Source organism: Arvicola amphibius, chromosome 7 (genome assembly GCF_903992535.2).
Source record: "Arvicola amphibius chromosome 7, mArvAmp1.2, whole genome shotgun sequence".
Classification (NCBI taxonomy): domain Eukaryota; kingdom Metazoa; phylum Chordata; class Mammalia; order Rodentia; family Cricetidae; genus Arvicola; species Arvicola amphibius.
The window spans coordinates 39,684,475-39,696,022 of NC_052053.1; the positions used below are offsets into that span (position 1 = coordinate 39,684,475).

At 38.9% G+C, this 11,548-nt stretch overlaps 1 pseudogene; it reads right to left on the minus strand.

Annotated features, from left to right (window-relative positions):
• Positions 1-259: 259 nt before the first annotated feature.
• Positions 260-1,396, minus strand: LOC119819713 (annotated as a pseudogene).
• Positions 1,397-11,548: the final 10,152 nt, after the last annotated feature.

Genomic DNA, 11,548 nt, shown 5'->3' on the forward strand with positions numbered 1-11,548 from the left:
TATGCTCTCTCCCCAGCCACCAAGTGACTGAGCAACATGACTAAGGACTAAATCAAGGTATGCACAGGATATTAAACATATACCAAGGGAACAGTTTACTTGAATACAAGGTCAAAAATCAGCAACAAGTTCCACAATCCAGTGCTGATATTGGATACAAACTTCAAGGACATTTTTTTTTTCAAAGGCTTACTCCAGTTTCATGAGGCTAGCATGAATTGTTCACATTTGCCAGGGCAAATTGATACTTCAGAACAGCTCATGCAGCAGATGCCTGGCACCTGCTCAGTCCATCTAGAAGTCCACTGTCTAGGTGGACAATGGAGGGGCCTGACTTGTCATACTCCTGACTGCTGATCCATATCTGCTGGAAGGTGGACAGTGAAGCCAGAATGGAGCCACCAATCAAAACTGAGTACTTGTGCTCAGGGGAGCAATGATCATAATCTTTATTGTGCTGGGTGCTAGGACTGTGATGTCCTTCTGCATCCTGTCAGCAATGCCTGGATACACAGTGGTACCACCTGACAACACTATGTTGGCATACAGGTCCTTGAAGATGTCACATCACATTTCATGATGGAGTTGAAGGTGGTCTCATGGATGCTACAGGACTCCATACTCAGGAAGGAAGACTGGGAGAGAGCCTCTGGACATGGGAATCACTCATTGCCGATAGTGATCACTTGTCCATCAGGCAGCTCATAGCTCTTCTCCAAGGAGGATGATAATGCAACAGTGTCCATTTCTTGCTCAAAATCCAGGGCAACACAACACAGCTACTCCTTATGTTATGCACTCACAATTTCCCTCTTAGTCATGGTGGTGAAGCTGTAGCCCCAATCAGTCAGGATCTTCATGATGTAGTCTGTCAGATCAGGGCTAGCCAAGTCTAGATGCAAGATGGCGTGGACAAGGGCATAACCCTTGTAGATGGGCACTGTATGTGTGACCCCATCACCAGAGGCCATAATAATGCTGGTAGTGTGCCCAGATGCATACCAGGACTGCACCACTTGAATGGCCATGTACATGGCTGGGGTATTGAAGGTTTCAAACATTATCTGCATCATCTTCTCTCAAATAGCTTTGGGTATCAGGAGGGCCTAGGTCAGAAGCACTGGGTGCTTCTCAGGGGTCACACGCGGTTAATTGTAGAAGGTGTGATGCTATCGCTGTTGGTAATAATGCCGTGCTCGATGGGCTGCTTCAGGGTCAGGCTACCTCTCTTGCTCTGGGCCTCGTCACCCATGTAAGAGTCTTTCTGGCCCATGCCCACCATGATGCCCTGGTGTGGGGGCAATTGACGATTGATGGGGGTGTCATCACAATCAAAGCTAGCTTTGCACATGCCGTAGCCATTGTCAATGATGAATGCAGTGATTTCTTTTTCCATTGTGATCAGCAAAGGCCTGGGAGAAGGAGCAGTTAAAAGACACACAGTGTAAACACGGGGTGGGGGGGGAGGCAGAGTGTGAGCTCATCAATGTTTATGTACCAAATAATATTGTTCCCACTATCTAAGGGATAATCTAATAGACAGGTGTCCTATCAAAGTCAGCCCAAACTTAACCAGATATAAAAAGACAATGGATAAAGAATATTTGGACTATAATTGCACAGATTGTTCTATAAAATTTTCCTTCCTGTTGACGTTTTGTTACTATATGTTCATTATACAAAATATTGAATTTCATTGTAATATTTCTACATATGTACATAAAGTACTTGGAAAATATACTGTCCATATTTCTTTCTTTAGAGAGATTATCCTTTTCCTTTGCTTAGAATATAAAATGTGTACAAGTGAACCATCCAACAAAGAAATAAATAAAAAACAAAGACATTTCAGTAGCTCACATCTATAAACATTTAAAGTGCTTTAAAAAGCTAATTAGCAAATGGTAAAAGCATAAAGAAAGCAATAATCATACATTATATAATTCACTTAATTATAGCTAATGTCTTCATTAAGGTTTCTATTGCTATGAAGAAGTACCATGACAATGGGAATTCTTATAAAGGAAAACATTTAATTAGGACTGGCTTACAGTTTCAGAGATTTTAGTCCATCATCATCATGTAGGATATGTCAGCATGCAGGCAGACTTGGTGCTGGAGAAGGATCTAAGAGTTCTACATCTGGATCTTCAGGCAACTAGAGTAGAGATTGTCTCACACTGAGTATAGCTTAAGCATATAAAATTTCAAAGTCTGTCCCCACCATGACATGCTTCCTCCAACAAGGCCACAACCACCTGATAGTGCCAAGCTTTCAAACACCCAAGTCTATGGGCACCATAACTATTTTTAAAAATCACAGCTAATATGATTTAATGGAAGTAAGACAAAAATTAATACTTGAGGGAAGAAATGAGATAACATTAAAATATAAAAAACTATAAAACGTATTAAGAAAGAGATAAATAAATTGAATTGACTAATTTTATAAGATCGATTATGACTAAATAAAATATATTTAAAGTTACTACAAGAAAAGAGAAGGAAACTGAACTGCTAACTTTGGGATATTATATTTTAGAAATATACTTATTTCAAATAAATATTTGAAGATAAGTTAGTCACCTCTTTATAAAAATATTTTTCCAGTTTTATGGAAATAAATATAAGAATTACCTCTCTGCCTTTAAAATTTCAGTTGTTCCTCTAATCCTCCACATATTTACATCTGTTACAAAAAATATTACTTTTTCTGTTTATGGATTATTTATTTAGCTTTTCATTAGAGGTTGCTTTTTAATTTATTAGATTTTTTTTAAAAATACCAATCCAAGTTCCCACTCCCTCACCTTCTTCTCCCAATCCTTCCACAGACCCTCCCACCCCACCCATCCAATCCTCAGTGAGGGTAAACCACATTTCTTTGTGGAAGGTCCAAGGCCCTCCCTACTATATCTAGGCTGAGCCAAGTATACAACCAAAGAGAAGAGGATTACAAAAAGCCAGGACATGCAGTAGGGATAAATCCTGGTGTCACTACCAGTGGTCCCCTAGTCTTTCCCAGCAATTCAACTGTCAACCACATTCAGAGGGACTAATTTGGTCCCATGCTTGTTCCTTCCCAGTCTGGCTGGAGTTGGTGAACTCACATTAGCTTGTGTAGACTGTTTCAATGGGTGAACTTATGATGGTTTTAACCTCTTTGCTCATATTTTCATTCCTTCCACTCTTCAACTGGACTTTGGGAGCTTGTTCCAGTGCTCTGATGTGGGTCTCTGCCTCTGCCTCCATCCTCTGATATTTAAGATAATCATCAGTCTGACTACAGGGCAATTCAAGAATGGGCTACCTCTCCTCTATTGTTTTAGGGTTTTAGCTGGGGTCATCCTTGTGGATTCCTGGTAATTTCTCTAGTTATTAAATTATACTCTCATAACCTGATTTTTCCTTCAGCAATGCTTTTACAGTCTTTATTCTTATGATCTTAGAATTCCTTGAACATGTCTACAATTGCTACTTTCCAATCATCACCATGTGTAACAGCTAAGCTTTGTTTTCTTTTATTTTCAGAGAACAAATAGTACAGGTTCTAATTTCCAGAGCAGAAATATTATCCTTTTTTCAATTTTGTTTTTTTTTTTTTTACTGTGCTAAGACAGCTAAGCAGATATAGTCAAGCTTTTTCTTTTATTTATTGGTAAGGGTATTTGTTTTTGTGGTATAGGTATTTGAATCTTTATTCACTGTTCCCTTATCTTGTCAAAGTGTAGACCAGTTGAAAGATCTTCATGTTCAGTCTTACAGGTCACTGTCTAGGTTGTATTGACCTCAACTAACCTAGGGAGAGATGTAATTTCTGTGTCCACGAGAAAGTTTTCTGTAGACTTAAGAGATTATTGATACTGACCTTCAGAAGGGTGAAGAGAGCACAGATGTTTCTAAAATCAGTACATTGGAGGAAGGGGTTGATGTCACAATGAGTGGGTGGTCTCCATGGTGGCATATCATATGATGCTAACTCTCACATCTTGATTTAACTCATTTCTATTAATCTGTATATCACCATGTGGCAGTGGTTTACTGGGAAAGATTCAGCATGTCTGACTCTGGCAGCTCCATGGTGGCTCTCTCTCACTCTACTTTCTTTCTCCCAGAATTCAGTTCTGTTTTCCCTGTCTACCTAAGTTCTTCCTTATCAAAAGGCCAAGGCAGTTTCTTTTTTCATTAACCAATAAAAGCAATACATAAACAAAAGGACCTCCTACACCATTTCCCCTTTTCTGTTTAAACAATAAGGAAGGCTTTAACCTTAACATAGTACAATTATATACAACAAAACAGTTATCAAACAAGAATTACAGTTACAATATTTATATTGATTTTATCTTTTATCATAACTAATAAAAAACTATAACTATAACTATAAATTCTTCAACTCCATCAAAGACTCCAGTATATAATATTCCTAAGTAAACAGGAAGTGCATTATAAGCAACTTTCAAAACTCTAGAATTGACAGATACATCTAACTGCCTGGAAAGTCACCCAAAGTTCTCCTGTACCATTGAGGTATCCACCTACTGGCCCATAGTATTCAGCAGACTTCACCATGAAGCAAGAAATTTCAAAGACAGTTGTGCTTGCATTGGCAGTTTTCAGTCACTTTCTTCTGAGTCCTGCAGAATATCTGGCAGACTCTTTCATGAAGCAGGAACCCCGAAGGATCATCTCATCTTTAGGCAAGTTCAGCAGTCATTTCCTTGTGTGTTCTTCATATCCAGTTTATGCAGCAGTCCAGGCAAGAGCAGTTTCTTGCACAAATGGCTAACCCACTCCATAAGGAGCCTTTTCCATGCCTACCTTCCTTTTGGAGTAGCTGGTGCTGTCAGGAGCAGATGTGTCTCACTGTCATGGACAGTCCTAAATTCTTAATGTCCTAAATTCTGACTGTCTCTGAAAGATTTGAAGAATACATATCTAACTGAAATATATGTCTATATAACTAGAAAATCTAATTAACATGACTATAAACTTGACTATTACAGATGTTCTATTAACCTATATTTCTTAATTATACATTACATTTTTATTTATTTATTTTTTTTTCCTCATGGTTTATTTTTTTTTATATTTAAAAATTTCCATCTCCTTCCCTCCTCCTCCCCCCTCCCTCCCCTCCTTCTCCCCTTTCTCTCCCCTCCTTCTCCCCCTTCCCTCCCCTCCCCTCCACCCATACCTCCCCTCCCTCCCTCTCAAGGCCAAGGAGCCATCAGGGTTCCCCACTCTATGCTAAGACCAAGGTCCTCCCAACTCCCCCCAGGTCCAGGAAGGTGATCGACCAAGCTGAGAAGGCTCCCACAGAGCCCGTCCATGAAGAACAATCAGAGCCCAGAGCCATTGTCCTTTGCTTCTCAGTCAGCCCCCACTGTTGGCCACACTCAGAGAGACGGGTTTGGTCGCATGATCCATCAGTCCCATTCCAACTGGAGTTGGTGATCTCCCATTAGTTCTGTCCCACCGTCTCCATGAGTGAACGCACCCCTCTCGTTCCTGACTTTCTCCCTCATGTTCTCGCTCCTTCTGCTCCTCATCGGGACCTTGGGAGCTCAGTCCAGTGCTCCAATGTGGGGCTCAGTCACCTTCCCCATCTGTCGCCAGCTGGAGGTTCCCTCACGGTCCTGACTTTCTTTCTCATGTTCTCTCTCCTTCTGCTCCTCATCAGGACCTTGGGAGCTCAGTCCGGTGCTCCAAGGTGGGGCTCTGTCATTTTCTTCATCTATCGTCAGGTGGAGGTTCTTCTTATTATCTTCTCAAGGATCCCAAACTTATAGGCTCGATGTCCTTTAATCATGGCTAGAAACCGAATATGAGTGAGTACATCCCATGTTCATCTTTATGGGTCTGGGTTACCTCACTCAGAATAGTGTTTTCTATTTCCATCCATTTGCCTGCAAAATTCAAGATGTCATTGTTTTTTACCGCTGAGTAGTATTCTAGCATGTATATATTCCACAGTTTCTTCATCCATTCTTCCACTGAAGGGCATCTAGGCTGTCTCCAGGATCTGGCTATTACAAATAATGCTGCTATGAACATAGATGAGCATATGCTTTTGTTGTATGATTGGGCATCTCTTGGGTAGATTCCCAATAGTGGAATTGCTGGGTCCTGGGGTAGGTTGATCCCGAATTTCCTGAGAAACCGCCACACTGCTTTCCAAAGTGGTTGCACAAGTTTGCATTCCCACCAGCAATGGATGAGTGTGCCCCTTACCCCACAACCTCTCCAGCAAAGGTTATTATTGGTGTTTTGGATTTTAGCCAATCTGACAGGTGTAAGATGATATCTCAAAGTTGTTTTGATTTGCATTTCCCTGATAGCTAGGGAGGTTGAGCATGACCTTAAGTGTCTTTTGGCCATTCGAACTTCTTCTGTTGAGAATTCTCTGTTCAGTTCATCGCCCCATTTTTTAATTGGGTTAATTGGCATTTTACCGTCTAGTCTCTTGAGTTCCTTATATATTTTAGAGATCAGACCTTTGTCAGTTGCAGGGTTGGTGAAGATCTTTTCCCAGTCAGTAGGCTGCCTTTGTGTCTTAGTGACAATGTCCTTTGCTTTACAGAAGCTGCTCAACTTCAGGAGGTCCCATTTATTCAATGTTGCCCTTAAAGTCTGTGCAGCTGGGGTTATGCATAGGAAACGGTTCCCTGTGCCCATTTGTTGTAGAGTACTTCCCACTTTCTCCTCTATCAATCTCAATGTGTTCAAATTAATATTGAGGTCTTTAATCCATTTGGACTTGAGTTTTGTGCATGGTGATAGATATGGATCTACTTTCATTCTTCTACAGGTTGACATCCAGTTATGCCAGCACCATTTGTTGAAGATGCCCTCTTTTTTTCCATTGTGTACTTTTGGCTCCTTTATCAAAAATCAGGTGTTCATAGGTTTGTGGTTTAAGATCCGGGTCTTCTATACGATTCCATTGGTCAACTTCTCTGTTCTTATGCCAATACCAAGCCGTTTTCAATACTGTAGCTCTGTAATAGAGTTTGAAGTCAGGGATGGTAATGCCTCCAGAAGTACCTTTATTGTATAGGATTTTTTTGGCTATCCTGGGTTTCTTGTTTTTCCATATAAAGTTGATTATTGTCCTCTCAATCTCTGTGAAGAATTTTAATGGGACCTTGATTGGGATTGCATTGAATCTATAGATTGCTTTTGGTAGAATTGCCATTTTTACTATGTTGATCCTCCCAATCCACGAGCAGGGGAGATCCTTCCATTTTCTGGTATCCTCTTCAATTTCTTTCTTCAAAGACTTAAAGTTCTTGTCAAATAAATCCTTCACTTACATTACATTTTTAAATGAACTATACAATCACAACAACTTTTGATTAAATATGCACTGTTATGTGAAGTAAAGAAAAAGTCTTAACTTGTCGAAAATGATTCAAATGAAACATTGATGTTGAAATAAATCAGTATCATGGAATTTTCTTTTACAAAGGTATGTTTACTTCTTGTGAAAAAAAAAAGAAACAAAATTCCAAATTTGGTAAGGAATTATGGGAAGCTATAATATCATACTCTATTGAAATTTTTATATTTATATGGAAAAGTAGTCGATTTTCAGCTGAATCCTGTGTTCTGCTTTTTATAAAAAAAAGCAGTAAAATAAAAAAAAAAGCAGTAAAAGTAGAATTTGAACAGTAAAATGTAATGTAATCGCAGCATGTAAAGTTTGTGTAGGCAGTTTTTCGCCTGTCTTGCCAAAGAGAAATTGGTTGTATGGTCACAAAACATGACAGGTATCATTTCAGTCCAGTTTTAAGTGATTACTTAAAAATTCTGGGTTCGGAGGATTTGGTGATATAAGGAAAGAACTGCTGACATTTTATATTCTATTGTACTCACTGACACTCTTCCTCCTTTCCTGAAAGACCAACTTCCTAAAAGCTGACCAGGACCTAAGGCAGGAGACGGGGAGACCATGAGAAGACAGCAGTCACAGGTGTTTGCTCCAGATTCTCCCCATCACAAGGAGTCAACTGTGAGCCCTGTGCAAAACTATTGCATAGATCTGTGGACTTGCTGAGAGATAATGAATCTTGAGATATCTAATTTGTCTTAGAGAAACTAAGACAATTCTTTTAACTCGTGTTTCTTAAACAGACATGCCTAAAAACTTAGACACAATAAGCTTCACAGATTAGTGTCATGTTTCATTATAGGAATGATTGATAATGGATCTGCCTCCCTCCAAAAAGTTCTTCAAGGTAAGGAAAAATAACATATGTGTGATGTCTCAAATTTTAACTGATGACATGCCTTTACAACTGGTGCAAAAATATAATCAACTTTGACAGTTGCTACGACAAGCCCCTGCCTCATCTCCTTACTTTCCTTTTGCATTTGTTTATTGTGTGTATGTGTAGGATGCACGTGTGCCAAGACACAAGTTTTGAGGTTACAGGACAACTTGCAGGAGTCTATTTTTCCTCCCACCATTTTCCCGATTACATTCTCCCGATTAAACTTGGGTTGTGAGGCTTGAAAGGAGGCACTGTAGCTCACTGAGCATTCTCACTGACCTTTCTGCCTGAGCTCTTCCAGACATCTGCCATATAGGGATATCTTTACTCACAACTTAATGTGTTAATAGCAGAAAAATACTGGTAGGACTTCCTCGTCCACAGTTTTCCATGTGCATAATCTTTTCTTCTCACGGCTGTTCAACAGCAGAAATAGCAAGCATTTCACTTGCATCTCTAAGAGTCAACTGTAATGATATACTATTTCATCATGCATTTTCATTATTGAAATAGTAGTTACATTAAACATATTTTCACAATAGAATTTCTTATTTTGATATAGATATATTAAAATAGTATTCAACTACAATTATTCCACAGTGAGATTAAGAAAATATTAACTGTTTTTGGCACAAGTCAAAGATAAGAAATAATATTATGAAACTCAACAGCTCAGGAATAAGGATATGCTATCTCTCTTCAAATGCCACAGAAAGAAAGAAAACACCTATTAAATTTACATGATAAATCAAATTCTGCATTATTTAGGGATAGCTCCACGTCTGAACAGTGTTTCACTGATCACTGAAAACCTTTTAATAGGAATACGTTTATACTCAACATTCAATCACTGAAGTCCATATAGAATAGACTCTATTTTGTCCACTGTGGACACTGTAAAACACTGTGATAGTGTCAGACTTGTTGACAAGTCTACAATTACTCCCGTGTCCCTCCTATCAATGAATCAGGTAGTATCCAGTGAAAGCTCTGTGCTATTCTACCAATTAATGCAAGAGGCATATCAATTCCTGTGACACTGTCTTGGAGCCCTGGCACCTGTGAAAATCCTTTCAACACACTTAAGCCCACATGCTCCCCATTTTCCAGAGTCTTTTACTTTTGTGGAGGGGTAGTTGTAGCACTTCCCTTGTAATTAAGAAGTAACATTCTGCCTTGTTTCTCTATCCCATGTACAGGGCTCACCAGGCCCTTAACTATGTACAACCTCTAGAAAATCTTTTGTGAATAAATTCACAAAGTTTATGTGGTGGTTCATGTCTTTAATCCAGCACTTGCAAGGCAGTGGTAGCATATCTCTATGAAGACGAGGCCCAGTCTGGTCTATAGAGTTAGTTGCAGCACAGCTAGGGCTACACAGAGAATCCATGTTTTGAAAAAAAAAATGAATAGATTCAATGGGTCACAGAGGAGTTGATTGAAGAAAATGTCCGGTATCCTAAACGTTCAATATTCTAAAGGAACAGCAACAAATCCAGGTGACTATCATACATTCCACCGATGGACATTGTTTAAAGGTAAGATAATTAGGAGCATTTTTCTAATGATTGTTTTAGTAATTTTCTTTATTTATGAATATTACCCCCCAACTAAAAGTAAACACAGTTTTACATGTGTGTGCTTCAATTAGTAAAATTAAAGGGTTTACTCATTGGGGGTCACCTTCACAAAGCAGAGACCAAGTAAAAAAACATTTGGTTGTGATGAAGTAGACATTTCAGTGGAATTTCAGATAGGTTCTCTCACATCAGTTTCTAATTACCTAAAGATATATAAACACTCTATTCTGCACATAAGAGTCATAAGAAATTTCAATGAGCAGTGCATCTTAAGTGATGGTCAGTGTCTGTGGCATTGTGTCAAATAGGTGGAGCAGAAATATCTCTGAAAATAACTTTGTTGCAGTTTTACCCTATCAAAGCTACAACTTACTCTTAACCTAAGCTAAGAGAGAGAAACAGAGGAAAGGAAAAACAGAAGGAAGGGAGGGAAGAGAGAGATTATTTTAGCACTGTTGCTACTGTTTTTCTTCCTATCCCCTAATGGTTACAGTGGACCAAGTATCTGTGGTTCTCAAAACACTTTTTATGAAACAGTGTGACAAGAATCTGGCCGGGGAATCAAAATCATAAAATTCAAATTGTGGTTTGGGTTAAGTGCTTTGTATATAAGCATAAAATCTCCAGTACAGATCACTAGTACCTATTAGAGGTGTTGGTAAAAACTTAACTCCAGCAGTGGTATGACAAACACACAGACAGATCTCCAGGAATTACCAAGCAGTCCATTTAACTGAAATGGCTTTGTGATGGACCTTGTCTCAAAAATTTAAGGCAAAGAAAGTTAGAGGAAGACACTGGAATTTGGACCTTTGGTCTCTACTCACAGTGGTAAGGCAAATGTACACACACACACACACAAAGAGAGAGAAAGATAGATAGATAGATAGAGAGAGAGAGAGAGAGAGAGAGAGAGAGAGAGAGAGAGAGAGAAACAATCTTACTCATTTCACATTGTGTATATGGGATTCTTGTCTGTGAATGTTTGAGGTTGATAAGCAATGTCATGCCAACAGTGTTATTGATATATTGGAAACCAGTATTTGCCCCTGCCTTAGCAACTGTTTTGGTGATGTGAAGAGACACTGTGACCAAGGGAACTCTTATAAAAGAAATAATTTAATTGGGGACATCCTTATAGTTTTAGAGGTGTAGTTCATCATCGTTATGGCAAGAGACGTGATAGAAGGCATAACCTTGGAGTAGTAGCTAAGAGCTACATCCTGATCCACAGGCTGAGAGAGAGAATACTGGGTTTGTCATAGGCTTTTGAAACCTCAAAGTCCAACCCAGTGACATACTTCTTCCAACAAAGACACAACTTTTAATCTTTCTAATCTTTCCTTTTAGTGGTATTTCCTGGTGACTAAGCATTCAAATATATGTCTATGGGAGGCCTTTTTATTTATATTACCACAGCTCATGAAAAAAAAAAAGATATCTCTGGTCTACTTTGGTTCACTCAAAGCTCAACATCACATCATCTAGATTCATTGAGAGAAATGGTTAACAATATATAAATAAATAAGAACAAGAAAAGATTTTCCTTTATTGTCTTAGTCAGATTTTCATTTTACAGAATCCTAAAGATAGAGCTCTGAACTGTTTGTCCACAACCAGAGGAATGAATTCAGGCTCAGACAGAATGTCTTTTTCTGAACTTTTTGTAACTATAAGATTATTTCTGCAAAC